Here is a 24901-nt window from a genome sequence, read left to right as displayed (position 1 = left end):
TCTAACTCTCCCACGAATGCCCACTTGACCCTGAACAAGGCATCTGACTGTGAGGGGCTCCCATTTCCCCATCTACAGAAGGAAGACTGACTCTCTCTCTCTCTCTCTCTCTCTCTCTCTCTCTCTCTCTCTCTCTCTCTCTCGCAGGGTTGTCCTGCGGATCATCACGTGCAACTCTTTAAACTCAGAGCTACGCAGAAGAAGGAATCCACCCCCACCCAGTCAAGTTCTCGTTCTGTTCCTTCCCAGACAGCAGCACGGGATCTCGTCCCAGCAGTTCTGGAGTTCTGCAGACACCTCTCCATCACCCCAGCCCAGCGGCAGTGGGACTAGATAGCAAGGGCCCCATAAAACCAACTCAAGTTTCGGTGTTTTGTAAAACGTTCTCCTAAATGTAATTTACTCTGTGACTGTTCACACCTTAGCAGTCTTTCTTAAAACATAAGGATCATTCTAAGAAGAAAGGATGCTAGAGAAATAAAGGACAGAAAGCTATAAGAGATGCACAAACCAAAAAATAGAAAAATGGCAGATGTTCTTCCTTATCAGTACTTTAAATGTAAATAGATTAAACCCTCCAGTCAAAAGGCAGATATTGACAGAATGGAGAAAGAAAAAAAAAAAACAACCCACATAATCCAACCATATGCTGAGACTCACTTTAGATCTAAAGACACAATCAGGTTGAAAGCAAAAAGATGGGAAAAGATATTGCATGTTAATATTAAAAAAAAGAGAGAGAGAGAGAGAGAGAAACCTGGGGTCACTATACCAACATAAGACAAAATATACTGTAAGTCAAAACTATCACAGAAGACAAAGAAGGACATTATATATTGAGAAAAGAGCCTCAAAATATATGAAGTAAACACTGACACAAATGAAGGGAGAAACAGACCGATGTACAACACTACTAGGTGGAGACTTTGACACTCCACTCTCAGTAATGGAGGGAACAACCAGACAGAAGGTCAGTAAGAAACAGAGAACCTGAAAAACTGTAAACCAACTGAACATCACAGACGCACATGGAACACTGCCCCGAACCACAGGAGAATACACATTTTTCCGAAGTGTACATGGACCCTCCTCAAGGACAGACCATATGTTCAGCCACAGAAGAAGCTTTTCATATATGAAAACCCACAGCCAACATCATACTCAGTGGTGAAAGAGTGAAGGTTTTCTTCTAAGATCAGGAACAAGACAAGGATGTCCACGTTCAACACTTCTCTTTAACATAGTATTAGAAGTTCTAGCTAGAGCAGGCAAGAAAAAGAAATAAAAGGTATGTAAATTGGAAAGGAAGAACTAAAATTATCTATTTGCAGATGACATAATCTTATATGTCGAAAACCTTAAAAATTACACACACTCACAAGAAAATATTAGAGTTAATAAATGTATCAAAGTTACAGAATAGAAAATCAACATGCAAAAATCAGTTGTGTTTCTATGTCCCAACAATGAGCAATCCGAAAAGGAAATTAAGAAAACAATTTCATTTACAATAGCATCAAGAATAATAAAATAATTAGGAGTAAATTTTAACCAAGAGGCAAAAGATGTGTACACTGAAAAACTATAAAACATTTCCATATGAATATAAAGAAGAGACATCTCTAAATCATGGACTGGAAAACTTAATATCAAATATCAAACGTTAAAACAATCTACAGACTCAATGCAATCCCTATCAAAATCCCACTGGCATTTTTACAGAAATAGAAAAAGCCATCCTAAAATTTACATGGGTCCTCAAGGGACCCTGAATAGCCAAAACAATCTTGAAAAAGAAGAACAAAGTTGGAAAACTCACATTTCCTGATTTCAGAACTTACTACAAAGTAATCAAGACAGTGTAGTATTGGCATGAGAACAAACATAGACTAATGGAATAGAACAGAGAGCCCAGAAATAAACCCTCACACATATGGCGGGTAAATTTTCAACAAGATGCCAAAACCATTCAATGGGGAAAGGACAGTATTTTCAACAAATGATTCTGGGGAAACTGGATATCCACATGCAAGAAAATGAAGTGAACCCTTACATTACCCATAAACAAAAACTAACTCAAAATGGATCAAAGACCTTAACATAAGAGCTAAAACTAGAACTCTTAGAACACAGAGGGGAATATTTTCATGACACTGGATTTAGAAATGACTTCATGGATACGACACCAAAAGTAAAGGACACAACAGTAAGAACACTCTCTGACAGAAATCGTAGCAGGATCTTTTTTGATCCACCTCCTAGAGTAATGGAAATAAAAATAAAAATAAACAAATGAGACCTAATTAAATTTAAAAGCTTTTGCAAAGCAAAGGAAACCATAAACAAAACGAAAAGACAACCCACAGAATGGGAGAAAATATTTGCCAAAGAATCAACCAACAAGGGATTAATCTCCATAATATACAAGCAGCTCATGCAGCTCAACATCAAAGAAACAAACAACCCAGTCAAAAAAATGGGCAGAAGATCTAGATAGACATTTCTCCAAAGACGACATACAGATGGCTAAAAAGCACAGGAAGAGATGCTCGTCACTAATTATTAGAGAAATGCAAATCAAAACTACAATGAGGGACTTCCCTAGTGGTGCAGTGGTTAAGAATCCGCCTGCCAATGCAGGGGACATGGGTTCGAGCCCTGGTCTGGGAAAATCCCACATGCCGTGGAGCAACTAAGCCCGTGTGCCACAAGTACTGAACCTGCGCTCTAGAGCCTGCGAGCCCCAATTACTGAAGCCTGAGTGCCTAGAGCCCGTGCTCCGCAACAAGAGAAGCCACAGCAATGAGAAGCCCGCGCACCACAAGGAAGAGTAGCCCCTGCTCGCCACAACTAGAGAAAGCCGGCGCGCAGCAATGAAGACCCAACACAGCCAAAAATAATAAAAAAAAAAATGAATTAAAAAATAAAAAAAACTACAATGAGGTATCACCTCACACCAGTCAGAATGGCCATCATCAAAAAAATCTACAAACAATCAATGCTGGAGAGGGTGTGGAGAAAAGGGAACCCTCCTACACTGATGGTGGGAATGTAAATTGGTGCAGCCACTATGGAGAACAGTATGGAGGTTCCTTAAAAAACTAAAAAAATAGAGCTACCATATGATCCCACTCCTGGGCATATATCCAGAGAAAATCATAATTCAAAAAGATACGTGTACTCCAACATTCATTGCAGCGCTACGTACAATAGCCAGGACATGGAAGCAACCTAAATGTCCATCAGCAGATGAATGGATAAAGAAGGTGTGGTACATATATACAAAGGAATATTACTCAGCCATAAAAAAGAATGAAATAATGCCATTTGCAGTGACATGGATGGACCTAAAGATTGTCATACTGAGTGAAGTAAGTCAGACAAAGATACATATCTTACGTTATCGCTTATACATGGAATCTAAAAAAATGGTACAAATGAACCTATTTACAAAACAGAAATAGAGTCACAGATGTAGAAAACAAATCTATAGTTACCAAGGGGGGAGGGGGGGAGGAATAAATTGGGAGGTTGGGATTGACATATACACACATATATAAAATAGATAACTAATAAGAACCTGCTGTATAGCACAGGGAACTCTACTCAATACTCTGTAATAACCTATATGAGAACAGAGTCTAAAAAAGAGTGGATATATGTATATGTATAACTGATTCACTTTGCTGTACAGCAGAAACTAACACAACATTGTAAATCAACTATACTCCAAAAATAATTAATTAAAAAAATAGACAAATTGAACCTCATCAAAATTACAAACTTTTATGTACTATAGGACAAGAGAGTGAAAAGATAACCCACAGGAAGGGACAACATAGTTACAAGTCATATATCTGATAGGGGATTAAAATCCAGGATAGATGAAGAGTGCCTACAACTGAAGAAGAAAATCAAGACCACAGTGAGATACCACTTCATACCTATTAGGACAGTTATTAGAAGGAAGGAAGGAAAGAAGGAAGGAAGGAAGGGAGGGAGGGAGGGAAGAAGGAAGGAAGGAAGGAAGGAAGGAAGGAAGGAAAAGAGAGAGAGGGGAGGGAGGGAGGGAGGGAGGAAGGAAGGAAGAAAGGAAAAAGACAAAGAAAAATTGGAAATTACCAAGTATTAGTGTGGATTTGGGAGAAACTGAAACACTTGTGCACAGCTGATGAGAAGGCAGAATGGTGCAGCCCCTGCGGAAAAGAGTCTGGCTGTTTGGCCATGAATATTAGCTCTCGTGGCACACATTAACCTTCAAGAAACACTAAGTTGTTCAACATCACCACGATGCTTGATAAAAGATGACCAAGGAGCGAGGTCCAAAGCCCCCACGGGATTCTTCAATGCACGTGTTGACCAACTAGGGGGCAAGAACACAAAATTTCCCAAGGGCCCATTATCGAAGGAAGGATGTTGGTGGCAGAATTTTTCAAAACGCAGAAGAAGAGGTGACACTGCAGAGTGGAGCCTGACATAGAGAACACAGGCTCGCAGATGCAAGTTAAGACCAAAGCTGCTGTAAGGCCACCTCCCCTAATGGGAAAGACCACCTGGCCCCAGGATCCAGCAGAGGGCAAAGCTCAGGCTGACAGAAGACGGACAGGGAGGGAGCCTCCTAGGGACACAGGACTTGTCTCTCTCCACCACTTGAGGTCACCCGGGGTTTTCACCTGATGCTGAGACGTAAAGGTGCTAAGCAGGGCCTCAACAGCAGTGAGGCCACAATGGGACCACAAATGCTACATTCCTAAAATGAAAGCAGGCAGGGCTTCTAGACCATTCAAGATCCAAAAGGCTGCAAACCTTTCTCAAAGTTCTCTCTCATCATAAATAGAAGAGAAACCACTGAATAAAACCCACGGCAACCCAAGTAAATGTCAAAGCAGGACTCTGTGCCCATATTTATAAATGGAATAAAGTATGGACACGTTTACAAATGCCACGTCTAAGTGGAATACTACTCAGCCATAAAAAAGGATATAGTGTCATTTGCAGCAACATGGATGGACTTGGAGGGTATTATGCTAAGTGAAATGAGTCAGACAGAGAAAGACAAATACTGTTTGATATCACTTATCTGTGGAATCTAACAAATACAACAAACTAGGGAATATAACAGGAGAAGAAGACTCACAGATACAGAGAACAAACTAGTGGCTACCTGTGGGGGAAAGAGGGGCAACACAGGGGTGGGGAGAGGGGGAGGTACAACCTCCTGGGTGTAAGATAGGCTTAAGGATGTATTGTACAACATGGGGAACATAGCCAATACTTTGTAATAATTGTAAATGGAGTGTAACCTTTATAAACTATATAAAAATTTTTTAAATTAATTTTAAAAGGGCACAAAATAAATAACACAAAACAGAATGCCACATATAACAACGTAGGGCTAATCACTAAAAATTCTCAGTAAAATTCTCAGACTAAAGTAATAGCATCAGTAATAACAGCTCTTACAAGGAAGGTAAAGTGTCCTTTTCAGAGAATTTCTAGAGAAAAAGACACTGAAGATAAAGGGAGAGGAAATGCATCGACTTTAGTACACAAAACAAGGCCCTGACCAGCAGCAGGTGTGTGGCCTGGGAGTCGGACAGAGATGTGGGAGGTCAGGCCCCACCCATCTCACTGAGCTGGAACCTGCATTTAACAGCATCCCTAGGAGATTCATGGGTATACTGAAGTTTAAGAAGTGCTGTTTTCAGACACTGTTAATATTTAACCTGTGTCCATACAGAAATTTGTTAGTGCCCTCCAGGAAAATAAGTGCAAAACACACATCACTTTTTTTTTTTAATTGAGGTATACTTGATTTACCATATTTTATTAGTTTCAGGTGTACAACACAGTGATTCAAAATTTTTATAGATTATTCTCCACTTATACTTACTATAGAATATTGGCTATATTCCCTGCGCTGTACAATATATCCTCGAAGCTTATTTACATCACTTCTTCGTTGCAGGGTGAACCCACGCCATCCCTCTGCTGCGGTCCCCCTTCCTCCAGAGGAGGCCCTGTTTTCAGGCTAAGTGGGGCGGGCCCAGACGAAGGAGGCAGACAGGCTCCTCCAGCATCTGTCCAAGGACGGATGGAGCAGGTCCTCAGCCTTCTGGAGCAGTCTTCAAAACCCATCCCCAACCTGAGCACGGACCCACCACTGGGTCCTGCATGGCCACAGGGGCCACATGTGATTAACAAACAGACCAACAGCCAAGGTGCCACCAGCACCGCACTCAGAAGCCAGCTCGCAGACGCAGCCAAGGAAATTCCATTCAGGAATTCCTCGAACCCCCGATGAAAATGAACAGACAGTGGAAGGACCATTAATTCTACGGAGTGCATTTTTCAGCAGTGAGTACACATCCTGCTCAACCCTCCAGGGCAGTACCCGTGGTCCCTGCTTCACCCTGACGCCCGCCCCACCCAAGGAGACCGCACCTCAGCGTACGGTTGCCGAGTACCCCAAATTTTAAGTAAGTGTTCTTCTGTGAGTCTTCGCCACCCGATGTTCTGGAGTACCAGAGGAGAGCAAACTCCCCATGAGCCACCTGCATCCCCACCCAACACACGGAGCTCGTGGGTCCCAGCTAAAGAGGGGTCATGACCTGCTTCCACTGCACACAGGGACAGCCCCGCAAATGCCACTGAAGGCCCAGGAGCAGAGACATGCACCAGAGTCAAGGCAGTGGCCTGGTCCCCGGGGCCACTTCTAACTGGACCTGAAGCTCAGCACTTTGGGGCATCATCAAAATCCCTGATCGGTCGCTGGTGGCCTTTCATACTTACAGAGACCAAAGAGCGAAGGCGCCCACTTCCTGCTCACTCACTGGGAGGGAGAACTTTGGCAGTACAGACAGCAGGACAATAGCTACCTGTGCGCTGTGCGCGGTGCCTACAGTGAGACCTCTATCAACACCCTGGCAGGGACTCCTGCCACCAACCGACAAATGGCAGCTGATCAAAGAGACAATCCACGTGTTAACAGGTGATCTGATTGTTTTCTGAAGTGGGCGGGCAAGGAAGTCCCACCTGTGTTTGGAGCAATTAGTTGGACCCCATCAAGAGGGTGATATCTCCCCAACATCTGCCTCACTTGACCTTAATGGTCCAAGAGGTGTCCCCCAATGAGAGCGCAGGCTCACGAGCAAAGACGCAACATGACCAGATGTGTTTACCTGAGGCTTTGATGCCAGATTACACATGCCATCGAGGTTAAACAGAAGTTCAGCCAGGCATGGACATATATACACTACCAAATGTAAAATAGATAGCTAGTGGGAAGCAGCCTCATAGCACAGGGAGATCAGCTGGGTGCCTTATGACCACCTAGAGAAGTGGGATAGGGAGGGTGGGAGGGAGGCGCAAGAGGGAGGAGATATGGGAATACATGTATATGTATAGCTGATTCACTGTTATAAAGCAAAAACTAACACACGATTGTAAAACAATTATACTTCAATAAAGATGTTTAAAAAAAAAAAAAGTCCAGCCAGGCCTTGGCATTCCATTTTCAGCAGAGAAAAAAGTCCCGTTCTCCCAGAAGCCCCATCTGTTCGTTTCCCCAGCTGGTTCCCACACCCACTGCCCTCCACTCGGCTAAGAGATAGTGGACAGGCTTATCTGGGTGCAGTTACTACTTGTTACACATTAAACAATGAAGATTACAAATGGTTACATAACACCGTCCCCTGGCTAACGTCCACAGAGGCCGTGGGATCCTGGATTCCGGCGGTGGCACGGCCTTCGACCGGTCCGGGAGTCACGCTTCCGAGAACGCGCGCCCCTCGGAGACCCTCCGCCACCAGAAGGCGCAGCGAGGACGGTGCGCCGCTGACCGCCAGGGCCTGTGCAGGTGACCCCGGGCTGGCCCCTCCCGGCCGGGGCGTGGACCAGAACACAGCCCACCGTGGGCTGGACTCCGGCACATCCTGGTGCCTGCCCGCTACAGGTTGTGCCGGAGCCGCCGCACGGGGTCGCTGCGCTCCCGCAGCCAGGGCTCGGGTACCAAGGAGTAGGGTGCAGTGGGCAGGGCGGGAGAGCGACCAGGGTCCGCGCGGCTCCGCCCCAATCAGGAGCCTTCAGAATAGAAACACGGATCCTGGGGTCCCGAGCACCCCTAGACACAGCCTAATGTGCTCTAACGCGGAGAAGGGTGGAAGACAACCCCGCAGGAGTGGGTACCACCCTGCCTCCCAAACGTGCCCGATAGGACTCACCCCATCATGTGCACACAGGACCCTGCGGCAGAACCCCGGACCCCGTCCTAGGACCACACTCCTCCACTTCAAGGGGACGGCACTTTTAAGGAAGGGCCAGAGCACAGCCTGGTCGAGGTGCACTACAGGAATCCCAGGACCAAACTCCATGTGACAAGGTCATGCCCCCAGGCCCCGCATCCCCTGGATGTCTGGTTCTCAAGGCAATCCCAAAGAACCCCTTCCTCCCTCCGTTATCCCATGCACACCCCCCCGGGCTACCTCCACCCTGATGGAGAAGGACACACTGGCCACTGTCAGATGCCAAAATCCTCCTGACCCACCCGTGAAACGATGCAGAGCCCCAGGTGGGGGGAATCTCAGACCCAACATCAGTCCGACATGGGACTGGGCACCTCCACTCGCTCCCCTCACCTGGGGGAGGGGGGTCGCGTGACCACCAAGGCCGGCCAGTTCTGGTTTTCCAGGGTTAGGATCCTCTCATAGCCCTCCCCAAAATGTCAGAGCAAGAACAGCAAGGAAGGGAAAGGCTATTTCTTAAAGCCACGAGTGCAAAGCTATTGGATGTCACGCAGAAAGCGGGGCTCCATTTACAACAATACAAAGGAAATAACAGTACTGCATGTGCAGCAGGCGCTGTGCTAGTCACTTTGAATTCATTACACGCATACAACTATACATACACAAATGTGAACACAACCCTGAAACAAACGAAGGAGACAAGAAGGCTTGGAGTAAGTGACTTGCCCAAGGCGACCGCGCTAGCAAGGATACCACAGTCCTCCCTCCTGAAGTGCGTGGCGGGAAGGGCTGGGATGGCACTTAGAACAGTAAACTTGGATGCTGAACCACGCTCACAGGAATGGGGACTGGGGAGCGGGCAGTGGCATCGAGGTGCCGTGTTCAGACGCACAGAGAAGGCACCAACGTGCAGCTCCCAGGACAAAGTGGCCAGAGCAGGGGCTCCACGGTGAGCAGGGCCACATTATTTTCATATTTTAAAGTCAATCGAATGAAAGCCGTGGGAGGCCAGTTCTGAGAGCAGCTGAGAGCAGGGCATCCAACCCCAAGCGCAAGGCCACAGGCCCGGCCTGGCCTCTCCGGGAGGTGGAGATGCAGCAGAGGGAACCGAGGCACAGGATGCAACCCTGAGAATCCAGAGGAAATCACGGCGCTCAGAGATTAACTCTCCTACGGTCCCAGAGCCAGTCACTGGCAGGGGAGACCCAGCTTTCCTTCGGGATCCAGACCTGAGGCCTGCCTGCTGCTCCTCGAGGCGGTGGCTTAGGTGTGCCGGCCTCCCCCACCCGGCTGCTCTCAACCTGGACGTGAGCTCCTTGGCATGATCCCACGCGCCCTGCAGCCTCTGGGTTGGGAACAGAGGGCCTCCAGAGGGAATCTTTTAAAAGGCATAAAGGCTGGATGGCGTGCGCTGAACGCCAAGCCAGAAGAGGAGATGGAGCCCCACACACCACAAGGCCCAAGTGTCAGGAGCAAGGAAGCAAGAGGGGTCACAGAAAGTCCAAGGCTCGCCTGGACCCCTCGAGTGCCCCGCTCTCACCACCAGCAGGTGGGTTTCTCTCCTGAAGCAGCGACAGGGCTGTGGCCTCCGGTACCACACTGAGCACAGGGGGTCAGTGCTGCTGATTCTGATGGGACGGCTGACGGCTCCAGGGCTCCCAGGCCCAGATCGTGGGGATGAAAAGAGGCTTCTTCAGACAGTCTGGCCCCTTCCGAGGAGAAAAGACCCAAGACTGGAGCACCGGGGGCTCCCCACACAATGGGGCAAACCAGACAGCCGTACCCCAAGGCCCACCATCAGCCTCCCAGGGAGGCCTCTGAACGTGGACGGCACAGCAGGGCCCCGACATCTAAGCAAAGCCTTGAGCCCAAAAGATGAGGGACAAGCGCAATGGGTCAGACACCACCCCATCAGCCTCGCCTGTCTGGGTCTCTGTCTGGCCACCGCTGGGGCGGCCACCGGGGCTCAGGCGCGACAAGCCCCAAGGCCTGGGACGGCCTGCACCCAGCACCTGCAGGCTCGCGCCCAGGCCTCCATGGAGGGAGTGGGCACCGACTGGAAGCTCTTCCCCTCCCCCCTGCCGCCCCCAGGACCATCTGGGGAATCACAGTATGGACCATGGGCTCCTCTCAGTTGCCCAGGCAGCCGCCTGGGGACCAGCCCCAGGGCCCCCCCTTCCCCTCACCGCTGCCTCCCTAGCCCTGCACGTCCAAATAAAACATAAAACACACCCGCAAGTTCTTGCCTGCCATAGGTTCTGCTTTCTGGGTACGCCAGACCCAAATGTGCAGGAAAATAAATAATGTAAAAATTGGAGAGAAGAAACTATGTAAGAAAAAGAAAAAAAAAAGGTTACTAATATATCCAGAAAGAGGTTTAAAAAAATAACGCATCTATGAAATCAGAATGTTGCGCCATTAAAAGAAGAATAATTATTCAGGGTAACGATGCTGGCTCACTGACTGCACCAGACATCCCACTGTGCTGGAGGAAGTTGACAGTGGGGAGGCTTGAGGGCAGGGGGGGTCAATCTCGCTATTTTCTGCTCAGTTTTGCAGTAGATCTAAAACTGCTCCAAAAAATAAAGTCTACATAAAAATAATAACCAAAAAAGAAATAAAGAGGTCCTTAGAAATTAAAAATGAAAACAGAAATTTTAAATCCAGTAAAAAGGTTAAAAAGTCTAGATGATATACTCCACAACCTAGCAGAACTCAACAGATTCAGATAGGAGACAAAAGGTAATTAGAGAACCAGTCCGGGCAGCTAACACCCATATAAAAGCAATTCTAGAAAGAAAGGAGAGGAAGATGGAAAAAAAAGAAATGAAAGAATTAATTCAAAAACAGGTCCCAGCCCCAAGGATCTGAGTTTCCAGCTTGAAGGGGCTCTTGATGTACCCTGCACGATAGACGTAGACACCCAACCAGGCACATCTACAAGGGATTTCTGAATAAAGGCACAAAGAGAAAATCCTACAAGCTTCCAGACATGAAAAAAAAAGAAGGAAAAAGAAAAAACACTGAAGAGTGAAGAGTACAATAAGGACATTTTCAGACACGCAAGGTCTCAAAAAATTTGCATGCACCTCTTTTTTTGGAAGCTATTATGGAATGGTCTCCATCAAATTGTGGGAAGAAACCAGGAAAGAGGAATCATGAGAGCCAAGAAAAGAACAAAGGGCCTGCTCAGGATGATGGAGAAGGAAGAGGCCGGGATAAAGCTGGGCAGGGGGCCTGGAGGACAGCCAGGCACCTGGGGACGAAAGGCACACAAGAGGTTGCTTCCCAAAGACACAACTGGCTGGATACCTACGGTGTCTGAGAGAATATTTGCACACCTGTGTCAGCTTGGAGTGGAGGTGGGGGTCAAGAGTGATAAGTACCTAAACTACGAAGCAAATGCAAATACAACTCCAGAAGAAAGCAAGACGCCCTGCTAGACAGAGAAAGTGATCACAGCACACTACCTGGCTCCACCAGCAGTGTTTAGGGCTGTTGCCATGGCGTCAGCACTACGTGCCGGGTCCAGCCAATCTCACCATAGAGACAATGGGAGACAGGAAGTACAGGTCAGGATGATGGGACAGAGGTCGGCCTCCTCACCTTCTAAGCAGGGAAGTCAAAGAATCCTACGGGAAGCCGGGGCCTGGGAGGGTGAAGAGGGAGCAAGGAAGGCAGCAAGGAACTACAGTACATTACACAGACATCTGCTTAGAAACATGGAGGTGAATACAGGAAAGGTCGGCTGATAAGCCTGGTTACTTCTGGGGAATTGACTCTTTAAACCTTTATCACTGATTAAAAAAACTAAATTTCAAGTATGCCCTGGGTGTTGAGGGATTAGAAAGCCAGTGACCCTTCAAATGGACCGAACTTGTTTGGGAAGGCCAGGAAAGCAGAAGACAGGGCCCTACCTGGGGACAGCAGGACACGACAGAGGCTGGCTGTGTCCACCGTGGCCCTGCAGGCCCCGCGGTGGGGAGAAGGGCCAGGACATGCCTGCAGTTAAGGAATGGCCCAACTAGGGAGCAAGGAGCTGTCCTGCCTTACCCCCCTTCCTCCACTAGGGAGATGCCATGAAGATCTCATGCACTCCTTTATCTAGAAACATCCTGGAGGGGTCTCCATGAGATCTACACAGTTCTTCAGAGGAGCACAGCGGCATTCCAGAAAAGGCAACTTGGAGGCTCTTGGGTAGCATACTCACAGACTCTGCTGGTCCAACCAGGACGTCACCCAGCTCAACCTCCCAGCCCATGGGAAGATTCCTAAGCAGTGTCCCGGATCTAGTGCAGGCATCACCCTTAGGCCAGGGGAGACCTCCCACGTGCATGACGCTACCATACAAACTCCTGAATTTAAACGTCCCTCAGTTCATAGTAGCTTTTTGGTCACGATGAGTTTCTTGGAGCAAGGAACTCTAAAATTACTATCAGATATGGGGCATAATAAAAGTCTTTAGATTAAAGGATGTTTGCAACTCATAAAAGGTTGGAAGAAGACACGCCCAGGGATGAAAGTTTCCCAAAAAAAAACAATATGGAAACCAAAGGCCCAACTGGCTGGAGAAGTGAGTACGCAGTGTCCCTCTCCTCTGAGAAGTATCTCAGGTGTGACCCAGGCTAGCTGAAGGCCCCTCCCTGTTGGCGCCCACCTGACACGGGTCTTTAGGTGCCCCCTGGGTTCTCTCTTGCAGAGTGAGACACCGGAGAGCTCACAGACAGGGCCGGACAGGGGGCCACCGGGCAGTTCCAGGGGGCAGCGCAAGGACAATGGAGGGTCCCAGCTGCCCACCTTGCTTTTAGTTGTGGTGACAGTAACACAGTGAAGAAAGACAAAACACAGCAACCCCTTTCTGTGCCAAGTGCTTTTTGAGCCCACATTACTAGGCGAGATTGCAGCTGCTGGGGCCCGGGCCCATGGACCTGGCCCGAAAACCCAGCCGGACTTCAGGGAAAGGGAGGGTTGCCCAGCACACAGCCCTCGGACAGGGTGCAGGAGCTGCTCCCTGGGGCAAAGTCAGCCCGGCGGGACCGGCAGTCCACGTGCATTTCAGTCCCAGCTGGGCTAAGCATCTCTGCAGACTCCAGACCCCGGGGTCCCGAAGACAGATGCCGTGTGTCCCCACGTGCCTGCACCCAGCGGTCTCCATGCAGACGCCCAGCGCCACAGGCGGTCTGAGCCCGTGCATCTCAGTCGCTGCCCATCTCTTGCTCCTGGTCACAAAGGACCAGTGTTTGACGCCTGCTCTTCCCCGTGGTCTGCGGCCAGGCGAGGTCTCCATCCCGCTGTCCACCTCTGCTCATAGCATCCTACCCGTGGGCAGTTCAAAGTGTCGGCTACTCAGAGGCCAGGAGAGGCTTCTCGCTCACAGTGACTGGTGCTCAAAGCCAGTTTCAGTCAGTGCCACAAGGTTTTGTACAGCTAACGGGTGCAGAGACAAAAATACAAAAAAAAAGCAGAGTCTCCCTTCTGATTAATAGAGAGACCTTGCAAATTCATAGGAAGCAGCATAACCAAGCCAACGAGCTGCTCTAAGACAGGCTCAGTGTCGCAGAAGCAGTGTCTCTGAGCCCTCACACGTGCCACGTGCCAAGGTACCCACGATCCCAAAGGCACCCCGCCCTCCCCACAGGTCAGCACCCCTGTGACTCTCATTTTACCAATAAGCTTAGTTAACCCGCTCACCCAGCTAGTAAATGGAAGAACCAGGGGTCTACCCGGGCAAAGCAAAAGGGAGCAAGATGACTTTTTTTTTTTTTTTTTTAAAGACAATCAGCTTCAAGAATGTTTTCAGGCACTGCAATTTGTGACAATCAAAACAGTCTTCTACTCTCCCCCCCAATCCATATGTAAATTCAATGGTGGAAAAACAGGAACAATATCCTAGTTTTCCCAGGGGCGACCAGTCGTTACCCACCAACTTCATCCCACGCACGCCGGGCAGGGATTCTAAAGCAAGACTATGACTTAAGGGCCAGAGAAGTCATTTCCATCTCAGCACCCATCCCTTTCACAAACGGACAAAAGAGCACTTGGCCAAGCAAGGCTTCTCTCATTCTCAAGCCCACCTCTCCCACTACACGAGCAGAAAGGGATAGCTTTTTGGCGTTGGTATATCCCCAAAGGGGAAAGTCACAAACACTCAATTCTACCTCTGGGAGGATTTTTGATAAGTCTGGGACGTGGCTTTCCTTGTTGCCATCTCAAAAAACAGTCATACCATGCCTTACATTATTAAAGAAAAGCCAGCAGCCTGGAGATTTTAAGCTTCACCTGCTTTCATCTCCTTACAGTTAACAAGACCCATGATCGCCAGGAGCACGGACGCTGGATGGAGAAGGTGGGGGAACAGCTCCCCAGAAGTGTGCCATAAAACGCTAACACAAAGTAAACACCAGCCAGCGCCTGAATGGGTGTGATCAGTTATAAACACTAAAGTTAGCACACAGGCCTTGTAGGAGGTTCCCAGATCCCCAAAGCACCAGTTTGCCAAGCCTTGCCAACCAAGTCGCTTGACTGCCCTAACGTCTTCCATAATCTCCCATACATCCACAGTTAAGCAAAAAGTAAAGACAGGTGAAATAAATTCTCAACTGGCAGGAAAAGTTTTAGTTAAATTCTGAACATATGACTGATGACTTCAAAGAAAGGCATAGCAAATGTTTTCTCCTGATGGGCCCACACGATTCCACCTTGGTTTAACGGCCTGAGAAACAGACACAGGGATCACAGCCCGAGCTGCAAACGCACACGCTTCTCCCCATGAAGCAGGACAGAATTCCCTGCGGTCAGTCTCACAGTTCTGAGAGGCAGGCCAGCCAACCGCTGTGCACGGTCCTCTTCCCCTGCGGTTAAGAGTTGGACAGAACTCCAAGGAAATAAGTTTCTTAAATTATGTCGCCTTGAAAGCATTAGGTTTTATCAAATATACCAACCTAGAATTTCTAAAGCTGTCAGATGAAGGTGAAGGCATGGTAGATATCTCTGTCCAAGCAGGAGTCTGGTTTCTATACGTTGTAAAGTCTTAGACCAGCCTCATCATCCAAATCAAAAGTTTGGGAACAGCTCTTAAGAGTCTGGCTTTGCTCCTCTCTCCCATTTGAGGGTCAGCGGCCACAGAGATGGTCACTGTAACTGGGCCAGGGCTGCCCCAGGTTCCGATCCTGGCAGCTACCACCCTACAAGCCCTGGACGAGTAGCTGGCATGAACATGCCCAGCTCCGCGTTCCTCGACCACAATGAAAGGCATTTTGCCCAGTCCACTGCTGCCCCCAAAGCAGTGCAGACCATGGGCAGTACGCAATGCATGACTTTAGGGGGACACAGCTTTTATTAAAACATGATTTTAATGACAATAAACAAAACTACTGTTTCAGACTCATTAGTTCGTGGGTATCAAAGTTTCCTCCCAAACTAAATGTGGATTTAAGCACAAAAAGTGAGTGGACAAAAGAAGGCATTGATAATAGCCTGGTGATAGGGCAAAAATCTGGAAGGCTGGGAGCCCCGGGAATGGTAACAGAGCCTCCTGGTTCTCCGGGTGTGTGACCGGCACAGGGAAGGGCCGCTTCTCTTTTAGAGGCAGATGCACCTGTACAGAAGGATGAACCTAACAGAGCTTAAAAAAAAAAAAAAAAAAAAAAAACCAAAGCTTAGGCTCTGGTGATAACTCTGGCACTTGCTGGGCCCGTGACCCTGGGCATGCCAATTAATCTCATGAGCCTCAGTTTCCATGCCTGTAAAATGGGTAGCAGGAGGCTGTAGAGGATTTAAAGCAATTAGGCTTTGAACGTGTCTCGTAAACCGTGAAATGCTACAGAAGTATCCCTCGCTACAGTTCTCAATTACGCAAGCAGCTTGCTGGGTGTGTGACTCTCTCTGTCCTCAAATTCTCTCCCTGTAATCCTGGGATTGGCCTGTGTGGTCCTTCTCTTTCAAGGGTCCTCAATAAAACTCAAATATTATATGCAGTAATCCTAGAGTTCTGATTTTTAACCGAAAAATGCAGTCATCTACCGTCATTCCTGGAAACATTTTGGTTTCAGAGCTTTTTCCCTAATAAAATACTACCGTAAAAGACACCACCATCGCCAGAAGTCAGAATTTCTTTTGCTACAGAAACCTAGATCCTATCCATTTTTCCTCCTGGAAAGAACGAAGGGAACTCTAGGTCAACTCTTGTGAAAACCGTCCAGCTTGGTGCTGTAAACGCCAGTCAACGCCTGTTGCCGTGCTAACAACATGTGTTCTTAGTAAAACTCAGCGAAACGTTAGAGAGAGCACCATTTTTGAAACTCGGGGGCTCCAAACGGCTGAATCAGCATTTTCAGAAACAAAGTGTCCTGGGCCTGGCCTCATAAACAGCAGCAAAGAGAAAGTTGTGCAATAACGCGTGTTTACTCACGAGCGCTACTTGTTTGGGTCTTTTCTTCGCATCTCTTGAATGAAGCTGGGGACAACGTTTGCAAGAAAGCAGCCGAAAAGGTCCGGGCCCGAGCCAAGTCACCTGTGGCTCCCCTACGTGACCCACCGCCTCGTCAATGCAAACGACAGAAAGTTGGCGTTTTTTCCAACCCCAAGACAAGACGAACACAATAAAAAGTGGAGAATACCCTCATTTCCATAACGCACATGCTCGAGGGCCGTCGCCAGGCAGGCGTGGGGAGAGGAGATCGCAGAGGCCGAGAGTTGCATCAGAAACTGCCTTCTGTGAACGGCACGGCTCTTATCACATTTCCCCGGCTGGCGGGCCGCTAACCCGCGCGCCCTCGACTTGGGGTTAGGCCCGGACAGCGGGGTCACCGGCAGAACCAGAGGGAAAGATCCCAGGCCCGGGAGCACTCCGGCTCGGGAGGGTCCGGCCCCACCGCCCGGGCGCGGGCGCACCGGGGGATGCAGGGGTGCGCGGCGCCCACTCTCCGGGCGGCCCGGGAGCGCGGCCTTGGCCCTGACCGCCCGGTGACGCGGCCCCCACCCCCGCCCCAGCCCCGGTCCGGCCCGCGAGCCGCCGGCGTCGGACAGGAGGGCTCCAGCGGGCGCCGCCCGGGCTCCCCGGCTCCCCGGGGTCGCCGACGCCGCGCGCCGCGCCGGGTCCCCGCCCTCGCGCGCCGCAGCCCCCGGCCCGAGGCGACGCCCTTCCGCCCGCCGCGCCCCCGCGGCGCCCGGCGTCCCCGGCCCGGGCGGCCCGCGCGCAGACAATGACGCCGGGACTGCCGCCCGCCCGCCGGCCGGCCACAAAGTAACTTGGCGCCGCGCTCGCCGCCCAACTCCGTACCTGCCGCGGCGCCGCTCCCGGCCGCCTCCGCCTGGCCGCCCGCGACCCTCGGCGCGGCCGGGGCGGCGCGGGTCCCGCGGGGCGAGGGCGGCGCGCAGGGCGGTCCCGGCCCCCGCGCGCCGCCGCCCGGGGACCGCGCGCAAACTTTGGGCTCAGCGCGGGGTTCCGCGGCCTCCGAGCGCCCAGCCCACCGCGGCGCGCCGCTCGCGTCCCTCCCTGCCTCCTCCCGGCCTCCCCACCCCCTCGATGGGCTTTAAACCCGCCCGGCCCCGCCCGCCGCCGCCGCCGCCGCCGCCGCCGCCGCCGCCGCCGCCGCCTCAGCCTCCGCCTCCGCCGCCGCCGCCTCCGCCTCCGCCGCCGCCGCCTCCGCCTCCTCCCCCGGTCGCTTTTCCTGCTCCTCCTCCCGCCGCCGCCGCCGCCCGGACCGCTCGGGGGCGCCAGCGCGGGCGGGGCCGCGGTCTGGGCGCAGGGCGGGGCGCGGGGGGCGCGGGGCCGGAGCTCCCGGAGGCCGCTGCTGCTGCCGGGGGCCGGCGCGGGGAGCTGAGGGCCCGCAGCCGGTCGGGGGCGCCGGGACGTCTCGTCCCGCCCCCGGGACCCCCGGACGCGGGACCCCGACCACCCAGGCTGGGGCGTCCGCGAAACACACATCGGACCTGTCCTGGAAGGCAATTTGCAAGCGAATTCTTTGAAACTCAAGAAGGAACTGTGCGGCCTCGATCCTCCGTCCCGGGCGCAGCGAGAGGACAGGACGGAGGAGAGGTGGCTGCACGGGCTGTGCCGTGGGCTGCGGTCCCTCCCGGGACCGGGAAACCTGGGCTCGAGTGTCCGCTCGCCTCCAGCCGGGTCTGGATCCTAGACTCTCTCGTAGCCACGGTTTCCCCATCTGAGTGCCAGCACCGGAGCGCGGGTGGAGTGGGAGGCCCTGCATATTTTCTTAATGCCACCGGGCCTCGAAGTCCTTATCTTTGAAATGGGTTAATAAGCCCGCCTCCGAGTGATGTCCTGGGGGTTAAATGTGGTGTTTAAAGCGACTGGTAAGAAGGAACCCCTGAATTCGTGTAAACCATTGCCATTAATATGATTATTAATCTCTCTACCGAATCAAAATTATAATACAAATAGGATAATAATAATTATGTCTTTCTGGGATTTGATGTTATAAAAGCAGCTGCAATAATAGCTTACCTTTACTGAGCATGCGTTTTGTGCCCAACTTTCATTAATCCTCTTATTTAACCCTCTGAACTTGTTACTAGGAGATGCCCACTGCACGACTAGGAAACCAAAGCTCCCAGAGGTTAGATAACTTGCCGAAGGTCTAGTAGCTGGTAGGTGCAGAATAAGGATTCTGCCAAAACCCTTTAGGGCACTTTTAAAAGCTCTTGTTTTTCCCACCTTTGGCCTGATTTATCCATGAAAGTTCATCCTTTCTTGTAACTGAAATAAGCCTCCAGAAAATCTCTCCCCATTGGTCCAAGTTCAGAAAACCCCAAGGATGAAAATCTAGAGAGAATAATGTGAAGGAGCTTAGTTCCTGGAAGAACCAAATTGAGCACAAAGACTCCTGTTGTAGACAAAGGATCCAGAGCAAATTAAAGAAGAGTAAAAAAGAGTTGGGCCACTTCTCGAAAGTTGTATGAGCTTTGACTCTTACAGCTTTGCCAAAGGCTCCAATCAGCAAGGAGAGCCTGCACCAGCTGGAAAGCCTGATACTCAGCGGGCTTTTATAGATATCTGAAAAGCACTTTATACATAGACATTTTTCCCTGAATCATTTGTAGGTAAGTTCCATACCCTAATATAACCCCTTACCCCTGTATATTTTGATATGTCTTTCCTATGAGTAGGTATGTTATCTTACATAATCACAGTACAGTTACCAAATCCGTAGCTTTATATTGATAAAATATGTGTATCTATTCTTGGTCCATATTCCAGCTTTGCCAGTTGGTCTGACCATGTCTTTTATAGTATTTCTTTCCCCTCCATCCCAAGATCCTCCACTGTAGGGTCAGGTATCGTATTTAGCTGTCTGAAAACGTATGGGTTTTCAAACATTACTCTTCACTGAGAAGGGATGAAAATAAATGTCCTCAAGTGTTTTCATGGTGACAGCAATCCCCAGAATTCCTAGGACAGGCCCTCATTCCCCACATTTCCCAGCTCCGCGTAGACCTTGCATGATCCTTCTGGGCAGGGCCCACTCAGCACCACTACATGATCCAAGTTCATGAACTTGTCACTCTGGTTGTGGCGGTAGAAGCTGCAGCTGTCCCCTGTGTGGCGATCCGGGCCAGCCGATCCTGTGGGCAGACTGCAGCTTAGTGCCTTCCCCTGCTGCAAATTCTAAATGCCCCCGGGCCGCGTGCTCCTGTTCAGGAGGATGGAAGCCGCCACCTTGCAGTACAGCCTCGCGGGATGCAAATTTCCCTGGAGAACCAGCCAGGTGGTGTGGCTTTGGGCTCAAGAGCTTCACTGAGGGAGATGCATTGGCAGCAGTTAGGTGTCAGGACAGAAAACGGGATTTCGTGATCGTGAGGAATTCAGTTATCCAAGGATGTGCTAGAGCCTCCTTCAGCTGAAAGCAGAGAATTTGATAGACTAATTATAATTAGGAATGAATTGACTAATACCTTCTCCCCTGTTGACTGTGGGCATGGGACAGGGATAACCAGATGCTGCTCACTAGGGCCATCCCAGCAGGGGGAGTGCCTGGCGCCCAGTGTCACCGCTGGGAAGTCATACCCTGCAAGTGAATGCATCAGCAGAGCAAATGAAGGGAGGACGTGAATGCTGCGCCCTGGGGCCCGGGCTCCGGCTCAAACGTTGCCAACAGCCTTGACGGAGGAAAAGAGTATGAGGTGAATGGCACACTGACAGTGAAATGCTCTGGCCAGAGCGGCCTGGCCTCACTCCCACTCCTGTGGGGGGACGCCAGGCCTACGGCCCCACTGGACACAGGCGGGTGCACCAGGAAGGCAGTGCTGGAAACCGGTGGTCAGCGGTAAGGACTGGTGGGGGTGGGACCCACCTGCAGTCAGGATAAGAAATACAGGCTGCCCCTGGCATACAGAGGTGGGGAGCCTGGTGGCATTCCAGGAGGGCTTCCTAGAGGCAGCAGTGCCCCAGCGAGTCCCGGAGTATCCAAGATGGTCAGTTCCACAAAGAGGGAACCAAAGAAAAGGCCTCCCAGATAGAGGGAGACTTCCGGGCCCTACCAGAGCCAAGAAAGAACTTACCAAGTAGTTGCATTTCATCATGAAATACTGGGCCAGAGCAAACGAGGGCATCAGGAGGCTTGACGAGACACCAGGATGCAAAGGTAAGGAGGGGCTTTTCCATCATGCTCTGGCGTTTCTACTTTATCCGAAAGGTGGTGCGAGGGTCTGATCTGTCTGTTGGGTTTCCACCGGCACAGTTTCCCCCCATGTGGAACTGTCCATAGTCCCCCAATACCCACACCCTTCTTTGGTCCCTACCCAGCAATTGATGGCATTTGGCCCAAGGTGTGTGTTTGCTGGTGGGTGGAAGGACAGGCCAGCCAGATGTCTGCACCTGGGATCCACAGGGGGTCTGGCCCCGGAGACCAGGTGAGGAACAACTGACTGCTCCAGGCTCAGTCTGTGAAGGGAGAGGCTGAAAGTCAGCCCCAGACAGACGCCCTCTTTCTCCTGTCTCCCTGAGCCTGGGCTCCTGTCCCCCTTGTGTCAAATTTCCATGAAACCCATTTTCCTTATGAGGTCTCAATATATAAAACTCTCCTTTTCCTGAGGAAGCTTGAATCAGATGACTTTACAACCGGGTAGTCACCTGAAGGATGTTTCTCAAGTCTGGTTTTTATTGAGATTTAATTTGCCTTCAGAAAACTTCGTATTTTGCAGCGTTTTGTAAAGGTATACGGTTGTGTTACCATGACATGGGTGAAGATGTAGAACAATTTCATCCCCCCCAAAGGTTCCCTCGTGCCCCTTCCCCACACCCAGAAGCCACTGAGCTGCTTTCTGTCCTAATGATTTGCCTTTTCAAGATTGTCACATGAATGGAATCACACAGTATGCAGCCTTTGGATTCATCCGTGTCAATCCGTGAATCAACAGCTTGTTCCTTTTCAATGCTGATTACTATTCCGTGTATGGATGTTCCTCAATTTGTTCATCCATTCACTAGCTGATGGTCATTTGGGCTAGTCCCAGTTTGGGACAATTATGAATAAAAAGGCTATGCGGGTTTTTCTGGGAACGTAAGTAGGAGCGAGATCTCGGGGTCAAATGAAATGTGTTTGACTGTGTAAGAAATTGCCAAGCAGTTTTCAAAGTGACTGTGCCATTTGCATCTGCACCAAAAAACCTGTGTTTCAGTTGTCTGTGTCTTGATCAGCACTTGGTGTTGTCAGCCTTTTTAATTTTAGCCATCCTGACTGGTATGTAATGGTGTCTCATTCTGATTTTAATTCATGTTTTCCTCACGGCAAATAACATGGAGCACTTTTTCACGTGCTTACTTTCTATACATATACATTCTTTTCTGAAGTATAGATCTCTGGCCCGTTTTTTTTTTTACACTGTTTTCTTATCATTGAGTTCTGAGCATTCTTTATATATTCTGCATACCTGTTCTTTAGCAGATATGTGTTTTGCAAATATATTCTCCCAGACTTTTTCATTTTTTAACAGTATCTTTCAAAGAACAGAAGCTTTTCATTTTGTGGGTTAAAATTTATCAATTTATCCTTTTGCATTTTTTTTTTGTATCCCATCTAAGAAATTCTTCCCTAACCCAGGATTGCAACAAGTTTCTCCTATGTTTTCTCCTAGAAGTTTTACAGTTTTTAAGCTCTACATTTAGCTCTGTAATCCAATATGAGTTAGGGTTTTTTTTCTTTTTTTGTTGATTTTTTTTTAACACCTTTATTGGAGTATAATTGCTTTACAATGGTGTGTTAGTTTCTGCTTTATAACAAAGTGAATCAGTTATACATATACATATGTTCCCATATCTCTTCCCTCTTGCATGATGACGTGAGGTGAGGGTCGAGTTTTTGTTTTGTTTTGCGTACAGATGTCTGCCTGCTCCACTGGGTGACTTGCAGGACTTGGAGGATCCCAGCTGTGTCATGGCTCGGCCTGGCTTCACTGTGGTGCCAGGAGACCAGCTGGGGGGGCTTCTGCTGGTGGCCTGTGACGGAGAGGACACGAGGTTCTCTTGGAGGCAGGCACTTGAAGGCCGTGGGTGGGACTGGAGGTTCCTGGCAGAGCGGAAGAGGAGCTGGGGAGGGAGAGGAAGCGCAGGAAACTCCCGCGGGCAGCCGAGCACGAGCTGACTGTGGTCAACACGTTTTTGGTGGGCTTGGTAGGGGAGAGAAAGGGGGTGGTCTCTACTGTGCTTAAAATATTTAGAATAGGGTTAAAAGCCTGAATCGTTTGCCTAAAATCACAGTCTTATCTTCCCTTGAAAACTCAGCACAGCCAGCAAAAGCGGTCCCCGTTCCCACGTGGCAGCCGTTTCTGGGGCCACCTAGCCTGCCTGCGGGGCATGCAGGTTCACCCCGGGCTGCTTTGCTGCTTTGCCAAGGCCATGGCCCCGCCACAGGGGAGAGCGGAAAGCCGCGGGTCCGCCGAGCTGCCCGGGAATCCTGCTTCCATCGGTGTCTTGTGGCTGTGGACTTTGAGAAGGCCGTAGATGGCCTCCCGTGAGCCACGCGTTTCTTCCAGGCTGAGTTTCTCAGGCAGCCCCTCTGGCGGCTCTAGGCTTGGATGAGGCTGTGGAGACCACGGGCAGCGGTGAGCACGGTGCCCGGCTCGCAGGGAGGGCAGCTCTGCCCCTCCTCCAGCGTGGCCTGTGGCTGGCGCGGGCAAGGGAGCCTTTGCACCCCACCTCCCGTGCTCATTCTGAGTCGTCTCCGTCTTAGTTGAGAGAATGCCGTGCCCCTCAGGATGCTTTGGGCTGCAGGGAACAGAGCAGGGCCTGCCACCGTCATCCATGACCCAGGCCCTGGTCACCCTTGATGTAGAGGTCACGGTGCCTCTGGTGTAGAGGTCTAGCTCCAGACATTGGTGCCCCTTATAGCTGTGTTCACAAGCAGAACGGGGACGCTCCTCCTCCCTTGCCTCCTTCCAGAAGGCTCCAGGAGATTTCTTCTCATGTGGCCAGAATATGGTCTCGGGCCCATGCCCTAGCTGCAAAAGGTAAAACGTTGAGCATCGGGCACTTTTTTTTTTTTTTTATAAATTTATTTATTTATTTTTGGCTGTGTTGGGCCCTCGCTTCTGTGCGGGGGCCACTCTTCATCGCGGTGCGCGGGCCTCTCACTATCGCGGCCTCTCCCGTTGCGGGGCACAGGCTCCAGACGCGCAGGCTCAGTAGTTGTGGCTCACGGGCCCAGTTGCTCTGCGGCATGTGGGATCCTCCCAGACCAGGGCTTGAACCCGTGTCCCCTGCATCGGCAGGCAGACTCTCAACCACTGCGCCACCAGGGAAGCCCCAGCATCGGGCACTTTTAACCTCTGGATTGGGGTGGGGTGAGCATCGGGCACTTTTAACCTAACAAGAAAGAAGGTTCAGAGGGGCGGCTGGTAAATGGACAGCCAGCCACCTCTAGACAAAAGGACATGGCCCTTGTGGCAGTGGAAAGCCAAGACCCCACCTCCTGTAGAAGCGTCCTGGGAATTAGGATCTGGGGGATGGCATACAATTCTGAATCCCTAAGTATGCTAGCTCATGCCTCTAAATCAGGAGCTCCTTTTCAACTGCTTAAAACAAAAGTCAAGTCAGCCCCTTCACTCAATTAGAAGTTAATTAACCACTAATATTATACAAACTTTCCTTAATGAAATATATTTTCAGCCCAGTACACTTTATGGTTTTAATAACCAATGTTCAAGAGCTAATAGAAGAATCTAAAATAAGAACAGAACTGTTTAATTGGTGAAATTGATCTAGAGCGACAGAAGATTTTGTATTCGCAAGCGCAGCTTGTGCGGTGTGTGAGAAGGTTAGTGACTGTGATTTTAAGGCAGCATCTTTTTTTTTTTTAAATAAATTTATTTTATTTTTGGTTGCGTTGGGTCTTCATTGCTGCGTGCGGGCTTTCTCTAGTTGCGGTGCGTGGGGGGCTACTCTTCCTTGTGGTGCGTGGGCTTCTCATTGCGGTGGCTTCTCTTGCTGCGGAGCACGGGCTCTAGGTGCACAGGCTTCAGTAGTTGTGGCTCGGGGGTTCTAGAGCACAGGCTCAGTAGTTGTGGCACATGGGCTTAGTTACTCCGTGGCATGTGGAATCTTCCCAGACCAGGGCTCGAGCCCGTGTCCCCTGCATTGGCAGGCGGATTCTTAACCACTGCGCCACCAGGGAAGCCCTAAGGCAGCATCTTAATGTTTAAAT

General features: G+C 50.2%; 1 protein-coding gene across 8 annotated transcripts in view; it reads right to left on the bottom strand.

Moving 5' to 3' along the window:
* Window positions 1-17597, bottom strand: part of GRB10 (growth factor receptor bound protein 10) — a 216193-nt gene extending 198596 nt beyond the window's left edge. For 2 of the 8 annotated variants that reach the window (XM_059934342.1, XM_059934349.1), the window contains exon 1: window positions 16881-17207. The gene's annotated coding sequence lies outside the window, so the exon portion shown is untranslated. Of the gene's footprint in view, window positions 1-16653; window positions 16772-16861; window positions 17208-17523 lie in introns of those variants that run through there. The other 6 variants (XM_059934344.1, XM_059934345.1, XM_059934343.1 and 3 more) reach the window with 6 other exon arrangements.
* Between the last annotated feature and the right edge of the window lie 7304 nt (window positions 17598-24901).

This window comes from Balaenoptera ricei, chromosome 9 (genome assembly GCF_028023285.1).
Source record: "Balaenoptera ricei isolate mBalRic1 chromosome 9, mBalRic1.hap2, whole genome shotgun sequence".
In the NCBI taxonomy this organism is placed as follows: Eukaryota; Metazoa; Chordata; class Mammalia; order Artiodactyla; family Balaenopteridae; genus Balaenoptera; species Balaenoptera ricei.
The sequence above is the reverse complement of the archived record's forward strand: the minus strand, read 5'-3'. Positions and strand labels throughout refer to the sequence as shown.